Genomic DNA, 11525 nt, shown 5'->3' with positions numbered 1-11525 from the left:
AAGGATTTTTTTCTTTTTCCCAAATGTAAAGAAACCCTATGATGTTAAGCATTCTAATCCACTGCTTTGTCCCAGAGTGGCAGAGAAATGGAAATGGGGTAAACCTAAATGGACTTTACAAAGAATTCAGACTTAGGATCTAAAAGCACAGCCAAATAGAAAGTCACAGGCCTTGGTATGTTCCCAACATCTGCACAGCATAGATTCCAACAATTATCCCCAATGCTTTTTTTTTTAATACTTGAAAACTTTATTTTCTTAAATGAGCACCAACAGAGATCAGAAATATGACAGAAACGATGGACTTCTCTAATACTAAATCACTACAAATACACAAAAAGGTGAAGACAAATTATTTGATAATAATTGTCTCTGTTATTGAAGCAAAATGACCTGAAAAAAAATGCCAACAAAGACAAAAACAAAACAACTAATACAGTTTGTAAACACAAGGATAAATAGATCCTTTATTGTAAGATAGAATTTTCAGGTTGGGAAAAGGGAACCAACTCCCACTTTTACCAAAATGTTATATAAAATACAGGAGCAGATAGAACTGGGTAATAAAAGAATAGCTTGTTTCTTGGCTTTATCTTTTACTACCAGTAAATTTTATGTCTATACTTTTTAAAAAATATAATCTCTTTTCATAGCTTGAGCACATTTTCTCTTTTGAGGCAGGTTCTTTTAAAATACGTAAGTTGATTGTTTTCAAGATTTGATCTCCCAGACTCTTCCTGAGGCAACCCGACCTTAAAAAAAAAAAAAAAAAAAAGCTGCTTACTTGGAAGGTATGTGAATTATGTTAATATATTTGTTTTTAACCCAAACCAGTTAATGTTTAACCTGATGTGGCTTCTAAAAAAATCTGGAGCCCTGGGACACATAACCAAGAAACTCACATCTCAGTTAAAAGCGGATTTAACTCTGCTCCACCTTCACAAATGGATTTCCTTTATAGTCTGTGAAAGTTGACCACACAAAGGAAAAAAGGAACAAAATGGCAACAGCTTCATGCTCAGGAAACAAAGACCTTGTGGTTTGTGCTGTTGGTCTACTAAAAAACAAAAACAACCAGAGAGAGAGAAGAAAAAACTTTATGTGCCCACAGTGTATATTATAATTACAAGTATCTCCAAAAGAAAAGAAAACAGGAACCACAATCCAAAGTGCTTGCGCGCGTGAGCGCTCTCTCCCTCTCTCTCTCTCTCTCTCTCTCTCTCTCTCTCTCTCTCTCTCGCAGGTGCGCGCGCGCGCGCGCGCACACACACACACACACACACAAATTCAAGATTTCAATTTGTTGAGATATTTACCAACAAATATAATTACTCTAAGTTATTACTACTAAATTTTCTTGGTTTTATTTATTTTCTTTTCTAGGCAATACTGGTGCAAGAAAATATTTCAGTTCTCAACTTGGTAATTTACTGCAGAATCTGTTCCATTAGGGGGAAAAATACAAATAGGCATTGCTTTAAAGACTCAATCCAGTTTAAAGTGTGATATCTTTTTTAAAAAAATTATTGGTGATTACTATTTCCCTTTAAATATATTTCAAGAAATGCAGAGAAAACCATTGAATTTAAAGTGAAAATAAAAAATGCTCTCAGAGGATCTAAGAAAACAGCACCAAAAATTAATGGTGAAAATTTACTTTAAAATCTAACTATAAAGGGGACACCTCCTTTGCACACACTGGCCTACCAGTAAAGACTAACTTTATCCTATCTACATATTGTTACTGTCACAGGAGCTGGGGCAGTACTCAGACCTAGCTGAGAAATTACGGGCGGCAAGTTTGGCTTATTTGATTCCTCAAGTCAACCTATCAACAGCCTGAAACTAATATCCTGGGGGGCAAGGGAAGGGACCTGGGTATACGTCAGGGTGGCCAAGGCCATATGACCTAGGTGGTGCAACTGAGCTGGAATGCAAATCTGCCAAACTTATTTAAAAAGGAGGGCATGGTGGCATGTGCCTGTAATCCCAGTGGCTCAGGAAGCTGAGGCAGGTGGATCATGAGTTCAAAGCTAGCCTCAGCAATTTAGCAAGGCACTAAGCAACTCATGAGATCATGTCTCTAAATAAAATACACAATAGGGCTGAGGATGTGACCAGTGGTCGAGTGCCCCTGAGTTCAATCCCCAGTACTCCCCCCAAACAAACAAATAAACAACAACAACAACAACAACAAAAGAAAACCAAGGGCAGTAAATGACTGAACATAGAACTTTTTGCTTTTTCCTTTTCCCACTTCTTCTTTCCCCTTCCCTTCTCCCTTCTAACCCAACCCAAGGTTTAATCAATAAACTCCAATTCCTTGAACCTCAACATAGGGTGAATGGATGAGGTCTTTGGTTATGCTCTAAGTCAAAAATTTGGTGAGAAAAATTAAAGAATAAACTGATAGAAGCCATGAGTTGATGGGTCTCCATTACTCACCTGTGGCCTCTCCAGTACTATTAAATGTTAAACAGACAAACCACGAATGGAACTTGTTATAAGAATCGTGTTTGGTTTCATTGACACAAAGGGAAGCTTAATGAGTTGTGTCCCCCCCACCCCGCCCCCACCACCTCCCCCGCAGTTGGTCAAAACTCACCTTGTTCCTATGTACTCTTCAGCTAAGATTCCTCAGAGATCACTCTTGAAGACATGTGCAAAGGCTTCTGGCTCCTTTAGCTTTTCTCTGCCAGTGATGCCACCTGCCAGGATGGATTGGGGTCAGGCTGACCATATGTAGCTTCTCTTAGAAGCATCAGGACATTTCTGTCTCCAGTGACCCTCCTCTTTGCAGAATGTGCACTGTTTGACATCCTGTTCTCTAGGATCCTCTCAATCTCCCTAAGCAGCAGATCAGGTAACTCACCAGAGTTGTAGGGCTCAGAGAGAGAGTTCATGTCTTTCTTTGAGTCCTGGATGACCTTAAAAGGTAAGGGCTGAAATGTTGACTGATTTTTCCTTGTCCCATTTACTAACTTGACTTTAGTCTCCAAGTTTTTGGTTTTAAATACCCAGCAAGCCAATTTCACCAGTCTTAAAGAGGTAGTAACAGGTTATAACTTCAATATCTATAATCCTTTTCATTTAATTGGGGTTAGTATTAGTACTGGAAGTCAGCATTATATAATATCTGTCCTGTAGGTGATGGCTTAGTATCTCAAATTAACCCAGGTTTTTTGTTGTTGTTGTTGTTGTTTGTTTGTTTAGAAGCAATACCTATAAAGTCCTTGCTTAGCATCTGGATGGCCATATTAAGTGATAGCCACCATTTTAAGGAAAATGTTTTGCTTTCCCACCCAAGGGCATTTCTGAGAAAAGCTCATACTCCTTCATACCAACCCAACCCCTAAGCAGCCTCATTAGGACCCGCCCACCTCTGATTTCTGAGCCTGCCCCATAAAAGTCACAGAACCCAAGTCTGTTTTACCTCTCTCTGCTATAGAGATATGGCCTTTATTTGTCGGCTTTGACAAATAGACTCTCGTGTGTATCTCTGCCTGGTCTTTGTCTTTCCTTTCTTTCTTACTTATCTCTCTTTCCTCGCTTTCCCTTCAGTACCTCTGCAAAGCACTAACAGGTAACAGTTATAAAGTTTATAAGGAAAATACAGAAAATGAAATTAACAGATCAAAAACATAAGTTTGTGTAATAGCTCTGAACCAAGAAAAATGACTTTTATAATCTTGAGACTTTTTTAGTTATATATTATATTCCCTGTTTGAGATCACAGTTATCTTTATACTAAAAATCAATCATTGAACACAACTTTAAATGAGCTGAAGTCTAGCCTATTTTGGAGCCATTTTAACATGGGATAAGGTGGGAGGCAGAGACTTACATGAGGTATGGCAGGGCTCTTTAAAAAATACAGCATTACATCTGAAACATGAATCAAAGGAATGCTAGGGGAGGGATGGAACTCAGGGGCACTTGACCACTGAGCCACATCCCTAGCCCTGTTATGTATATTTTTTAGAAACAGGGTCTCACTGAGTTGCTTAGTTTCTTGCTAAATTGCTGAGGCTGCCTTTGTACTCAAGATTCTCCTGTCTCAGCCCCCTGAGTCACTGGGATTACAAGCATGCACCACCACACTCAGGCCTAAGAGAGCTTTTGAATTCCTTTTTTGTGAAAAAAGGGGCCAAATGTTTCCATCTTTTACAGTGTCACCTTTAAACAGATCAGGATCCCCATATTATCTTCCAAAAATGTATTTAATGTCCAAATCCAGTATGAAGAGTAACACAAAATTGTATATATAATTTATTGACAACAGGTTAGTTACTTTATCCAGCTATGAAACATCAAATGACATGAATAAATACTAACCAAATTTATTATTTATATACAAATCCAAGACTTTTGCTATAGATAATTTTAGTTTGAACTAAATTTAACACCAACTTGGCAAAGTACTCTCCTAAACTTCACATTTAACTAAGTTTAAAGTATAATTTAGAATACAGGTTTGCATGGGTTAACAAAAACCAAAGGATAGCCTTAAATTTCTTGTACATTAGTAAACAGTGTTAATGATCAGAAATTGACTTAGTCGAAGCAAATGGATATAAGGCGGGTCTTCATATGATGTTGTGGCCCTTCTATGTCAGATATAATTTATAAAAGAGAGTACTTATTTGTTATTTTGCCAGTAAACTTACATAAACTTTCATTTTATAAACTTTTACATAACACTTAGACAAGGCTTAGACAGATACATTTCTCAGATACATACATATACCTAGTTGCATATATTTTGGGTGTCAACTATATTGTTATAACCTAAAAAACTGTTTGGGTTTTTTTTAACCATTTACAAACTAATCATTTAAGACTTTAAACAGTTACAAACCCTAATTCCTCTAAGACTTAGTTTCCACCAAGTAATAAAACCTAACAAATACAAGAAAATTATCTTGATAAGAGCAGATCAATGTTTCAGACTTTGCTTCATATCAGTACACAAAAGTTCAAATAACTTTAACTGGCAGAGCTAACTATAGCTACTGGGATGGTCCCTCAATTCTTCCCTTTACTCACGGGAATAGCTCCTCTGGTTCTACCTGAAGCACACTAAACCTTCTCCTACCTTTCCAGCAGTCAGCTCTCAAAAAGTCTGTCTTACATCCTCATAATGGTAGTGGGGTTGCTTGGAGTGAGATCTGCCCAAGAAAGCTGGATCAAAGGCTGCTTTCAGGTCCCATCTAGGGTGCCAATTTTGTTACTATTGCTCTGTAGTATAGTAAGGTCTGGTATTGTGATGCCTCTTGCTTCACTCTTCTTGGTAAGGATTGCTTTGGCTGTTCTGGACCTTTTATTTTTCCAAATATATTTCATGATTGCTTTTATAATTCCTCTGAAGAATGTCATTGGGATTTAATAAGAATTGCATTAAATCTGTATAACAGTTTTGGTAGTATGGCCATTTTGACAATGTTAATTCTGCCTATCCAAGAGCATGGGAGATCTTTCCACCTTCTAAAGTCTTCTTCAATTTCTTTCTTTAGTGTTCTGTAGTTTTCATTGTAAAGATCTTTACTTCTTTTGTTAGACTGGTTCCCAAATATTTTATTTTATTTTTTGAGGCTATGGTGAATGGGGTAGTTTTCTTAGCTTCTCTTTCAATGAATTCATCTCTGATATATAGGAATGCATTTGATTTATGGTATGATTATGGTACTTTGCTGAATTCATTTATTAGTTCCAAAATGTCTCTGGTGAAGTTTTTGGATATTCTAAATATAGAATCATGTCATCAGCAAATAGTGAGTTTGAGTTCTTCTTTTCCTATTTGTATCTCTTTAATTTCTTTCTTCTGTGTAATTTTCTGGCTAGAGTTTCAAGGATGATGTTGAATAAAAGTAGGGAAAGAGGGCATCCTTGTCTTCTTCCAGTTCTTAGAGAAAATGCTTTCAATTTTTCTTCATTTAGAATGATGTTGGCCTTGGATTTATCATATATAGCTTTTACATGTTGAGTATGATCCTACTATTTCTGTTTTTTTCTAGTGTTTTAAACATGAACCAGTGTTGTATTTTGTCAAATGCTTTTTCTGCATTTATTGAGATGATCATATGATTCTTGTCTTTAAGTCTATTGATGTAATGAATTACATTTATTGATTTCCATATGTTGAACAAAACTTGCATCCCTGGGATGAACCCCATTTGATTGTGGTACACTTTCTTTTAAATATGTTTTTGTATGCAACTTTCTAGGCTTTCATTGAGAATTTTTGCATCTATGTTCATCCAAGATATTGATCTACAGTTTTCTTTCCTTGATATGCCTTTGTCTGGTTTTGGTATCAGGGTGATACTAGCCCCATAGAATCTTTTTGAAAGAGTTCCTTTCTTTTCTACTTCATGTAATAATTTGAGGAGTATTGGTGTGAACTCTTCTTTAAAGGACTTGTAGAACTCAGCTGAGAATCCATCTGGTCCTGGGTTTTTCTTGGTTTGTAGACTTTTGATGGTGTCTTCTGTTTCATTGCTTGAAATTGATCTGTTTAAATTGTGTTTGTCCTCCTGGTTCAGTTTGGGTAGATCATACATTTCTAGAAATTTTGTCAATATCTTCAAGATTTTATATTTTATTGGAATATAAATTTTCAAAATAGTTTCTAATTTTCTTCTGTATTTCAGTAGTGTCTGTCATGATATTCCTTATGAATTTTAATAATTTCATTCAGTTTTCTCTCTCCTTTGTTTCATTAAGCATGGCTAAGGTTTATCAATTTTATTTATATTTTCAAAGAACCAACTTTTTGTTTTATCAATTTTTCAATTGTTTCTTTTGTTTCAATTTCAACTCTTATTTTAATTATGTCCCGTCTTGTACCGCTTTTGGTGCTGACTTGTTCTTTTTCTAGGGCTTTAAGATGTAGTGTTAGGACTTTTATTTGTTGACTTTCTATTCTTTTAATGAATGAGCTCAATGCAATGAACTTTCCTTTTAGCATAGCCTTCATGGTGTCCCAGAGATTTTGGTATCACTATTTACCTCTAAGTATTTTTTTTTTTCATGCTGATTTCTTCTGTTATCAATTCACCATTCTATAGTGTATTATTTAGTCTCCAGGTGTTAGAGAAGCTTCTATTTTTTAAAAATATTTATTTTTTTAGTTGTAGATGGACACAATATCTTTATTTTATTTATTTATTTTTATGTAGTGCTGAGGATCAAACCTAGGGCCTTGCATATGCAAGGCAAGTGCTCTACCACTGAGCCATAACCCCAGCCCCTCTATTTTTTATTTTACTGTTGACTTCTAATTTCATTCCAATATGATCTGATAGGATACAGGTTATTATCTCTGTTTTTTTGTGTGTGTGTATGTGTGTGTGTGTTTGCTAAGAGTTGCTTTATGACATAAGATATAGTCTATTTTGGAGAAGGATCCATGTACTGGTGAAAAGAAAGTGTATTCAGGGCTGGGGATGTGGCTCAAGCGGTAGCGCGCTCGCCTGGCATGCGTGCGGCCCGGGGTTCGATCCTCAGCACCACATACAAAACGAAGATGTTGTGTCCGCCGGAAACTAAAAAATAAATATTAAAATTCTCTCTCTCTCTGTCTCTCTCTCTCTTAAAAAAATAAAATTAAATTTAAAAAAAAAAGAAAGTGTATTCACTCATTGATAGATGAAATACTCTATATATGTTCATTAAATCTGAATTATTGATTGTGTTAAGATCTATCCAATGGTGAGAGTGGTGTGTGTCAAAGTCATCCAGTATTATTGTCTTGTTGTCTATTTGATTCTTGAAATTGAGAAGAGTTTGTTTAATGTTTGTAGATGCTCCATTTTGGGGGGCATAATATTCATTATTGCTATTTTTGTTGATGTATAATTTCTTTAAGAAGTATGAAAGCCCTTCTTTGTCCCTTTTGATTAACTTTGGCTTGAAGTCAACTTTTTCTAATATGAGGATAGAAACTGCTGCTTGTTTACATAATCCATGTGAGTGATATATTTTTTCCCATCCTTTCATCTCCAGTCTGTGGATGTCTTTTCATATGAGGTGAGTCTCTTGGTGACAGCATATTTTTGGGTCTTGTTTTTTAACCCAATATGCTAGTCTATGCTTTTGGATTGATGAATTCAGGACATTAATGTCCAAGGTTATTATTATTATTATTATTATTTTTTTTCTCATTCACAATTGTTTATTATAAATATTTATCTTTGATTGGTAGACACGTCCAAGATAATACAGTAAATTTACTTTTTGTGAAAAGAAAATAATGTAAGCATAGCTTTGACAAAACAAATTTAGGAAATAAACACAAGAGGTACACTGTTTCTCTTTATTTGACTTATACAATGTTATTCTGAAAATTATAGTATATCCTTAGTTGTAGTCTAATGTGATTAAAAAAAAAACTCACTAATAGCTCACCCTCAATTCTTGCTCCTTATCAAGATAGGGAAGAAAATTCTAGTGGTCAGTTATTTCTGAAGGTAAATCCAAGGTTATTATTGAGATGATTTGCATTCCTGGTCATTTCTAGTTTTTATTTTGAATTAGTTTCTCCTTTGACTAATTATTCCTTTAGTGTAGTTATACTTGTCACTTTTTTTCCCCATTTCATCTTCATGAATATTTTGTTGAGAATATTTTGAAGTGCAACCTTTCTGATTGCAAATTCTTTTAATTTTTGTTTAACATGGAAGGTTTTTATTTTACCTTTAAATCTGAAGCTTGATTTTGCTGGATATAGGATTCTTGGTTGGCATTCATTTTCTTTCAGACTCTTGGAATATGTTATTCCAGGATCTCCTATCTTTGAGGGTCTGGGTTGACAAATCAGCTGAGATCCTTTTTGGTTTTCCCTTACATGTAATCTGATGCTTTTCTCTTGCAGCCTTTAAAAATCTATCCTTATTCTGTATGCTAGACATTTTTATTATAATGTGACTTGATGTGGGTCTGTTGTAATTTTGCACATTTGGGGTCCTATAAACCTCTTGTATTTGATTTTTCATTTCATTCTTTCGATTGGAAATTTTCTGATATTATTTAATTGAAAAGATTGTGCATTTCTTTGGTTTGTATCTCTGCACCTTTATCTATCTGGATAAACCTTTAATTTAGTCTTTTCACGTTATCCCTTAGTCCTTGGAAATTCTGTGTCAGGAGCTGCCACATAGGAGCTGAGCACCCCTAGCTTTGAGTGATGGAAATGTGGAGACTGGCTTCCTTCACCTGGAAGCAGGTGGATCCCCATCTCTGCTCAGCAGAGGAGCACAGCTTTGGGAGTGGGCTGCCCCTTGTAACATTACCTCTTTTGCCTTATATGGATGGAATGTTCTTTCAAACAGCCTCGCCTAATAAAACCAAGGTTCAAGGTGTACATCTCTCTCTTTCCTGCCTGCCTTGTCCACTCTGTGGAAGCCGGGGCAGAGGAGCTGTCACAGAATCCAAAGAAAAAGCTATTTTCTCTTTGTATGATTTTTTCATGCCAGCCCAGTTCACTGGAGTGAGCCTGGCTGATTTAGTCATGTATCATGACAGTTCTGTTCATGGTTTCTTAACCTCTTCTCTCATGGTCAACTCTGTTTTCAAGATTATATATTCTTGTCTTCATTGCCTGAGGTTCTGTCTTCCAAGTGGTCTTATCTGTTGGTGATGCATTCACTTTAATTTTAAATTTGGTTTATTTAATTGTTTCCTTCATTTCAAGGATTTTTTTTTCTTTTTTTCAGATTCTCTCTTTATTGAAGTGATGTTTTGCTACCTGTATTTGCTCTCTTACATCATCCTTTACTTTGAAGATCAGTTTAACTATGTACATTCTAAACTCCTTCTCTGACATTTCTTCCACTTTAGTGTCAATGGATTCTGTTATTGGAGTATCTTGGTTTGCTTGGGGCAATTTGTTCCCTTCCTTCTTGATGTTTGTGTATCTACCTATCTAACACAGTTTCTACCCTGTGGACTTATCATGTTCCTGAAGGTTTCCAGTACCTCCCTGTTTAGGGGGAGACAAATGATAACAACAACCAGCTCAAACAATTTACAGCATTAAACTAAATAGTTCCTACAATGATGTATACAATGTTAATTATCACAATAAATAAATGATATGATCAGTTATTGCCTATAACATAAACAGCAAGTTTGCAAAAATTTCAAAAAAAATGGTGGATAGGGAGAGAACAGAAGTGATATAGGATGTGATGATTATGAAGGAGGAGGTGAAAAGACAGAAGTAAAAGATTAAAGTAAGAGTGAAAGAGAGAACAATCGATATTGGCTGTTAGCAGAAGAAGAGAGAATCAAGGGAAACAGGTAGGATAAAGACATATATATATAAAGCAGAAATTTTTAAAAAGTTGAAAGTAAAAGAATAAAAACAAGGGGCTGGGGTTGTTGCTCAGTGGCAGAGCCCTTGCCTCACACATGTGAAGCACTGGGTTTGATCCTCAGCACCATATAAAAATAAATAAACTAAAGATATTATGTCCATGTATAACTAAAAAAATTTTAATAAAAGAATACCAAATAAAACTAAAATAAATTAATCAAACACCCTAGTTCACAAAAAAACTAAAACATGTAAAATAACTGGCTTCACAAATGCTAGAGATGAGGAGAGCGGGGACAAAAGGAAAATTTACAAATATCCATGTACAATTAAGGTCACAACTAATCAGTGAAAAAAAATTTAAAAAATATTGATGAAAAGTTAAAGAATTCTTTCTGTTGGAGTTCAAAATATTCTCAGCTTTTCTTCTTAGCAGTGTTAGGTGGGGTCTTCTGGAGTGTGATGCTCCACCGTCTGGAATGCTAGAGTGAGAGTTCCTGGAGGCCAGGTTTAAGCTTGATGGGCTCCAGCCTCTTTGCTGAATGCTATTTGGTCTGGAGATTTTATATCAGCACATCTCCAGCACCCACTACTTGCTGGTCCACATTGGAAGACTTTACCCCAGGGATTTCCCCTTGGGGTCCACTCGTGTGGTAGGGGAACCAATTCTTAGTTTCCTAGGTTACCTGCAGACCTCATGTTTCCTTGTCTCATTTTCAGTCTCCAATTTCCTCTGCGCCTGCCCTTCCAGGTTCCTGGCCAGATGTGTCTCTCCCAGCCAGTTCTGCAAGTAGTCGGATTGAAGGGGGAGAGGTAGAGCTGAGTGGGTTTCTGCAACCAGTTGTCCCCTATGTAAACCCCTCTCCATGTTTGATTTTTTTTTTCTGGTCACTTAAGCACAGTCTAGGTCATGCTGCGTGTGTTCACTGGGCCTATATTTCAGACTAAACTCAGGTTTGCCAGGAATTGGCTTCCTCTGTTGCTGGTCCCCACAACACAGCTGCAAAATTGTTTCTTCCGTTGTCCTCCACATGCTGCCTGGAGAGATGGAGGCTTTTTTCCCCACCCACGAACATCCTGCATCAAATCCATCAGGTTTGTTGGGCAACGACCTTGGTCTTTAAACGCTCTGTACCCAGACATGCCTCAAGCCTCCCTAAAATGTGGGTTCCTTTAATTCCCTTATCTCTCTACTATGCTCATGGAGGGA

Source organism: Marmota flaviventris, chromosome 11, assembly GCF_047511675.1.
Source record: "Marmota flaviventris isolate mMarFla1 chromosome 11, mMarFla1.hap1, whole genome shotgun sequence".
In the NCBI taxonomy this organism is placed as follows: domain Eukaryota; kingdom Metazoa; phylum Chordata; class Mammalia; order Rodentia; family Sciuridae; genus Marmota; species Marmota flaviventris.
This window is presented reverse-complemented; position numbering follows the sequence as displayed.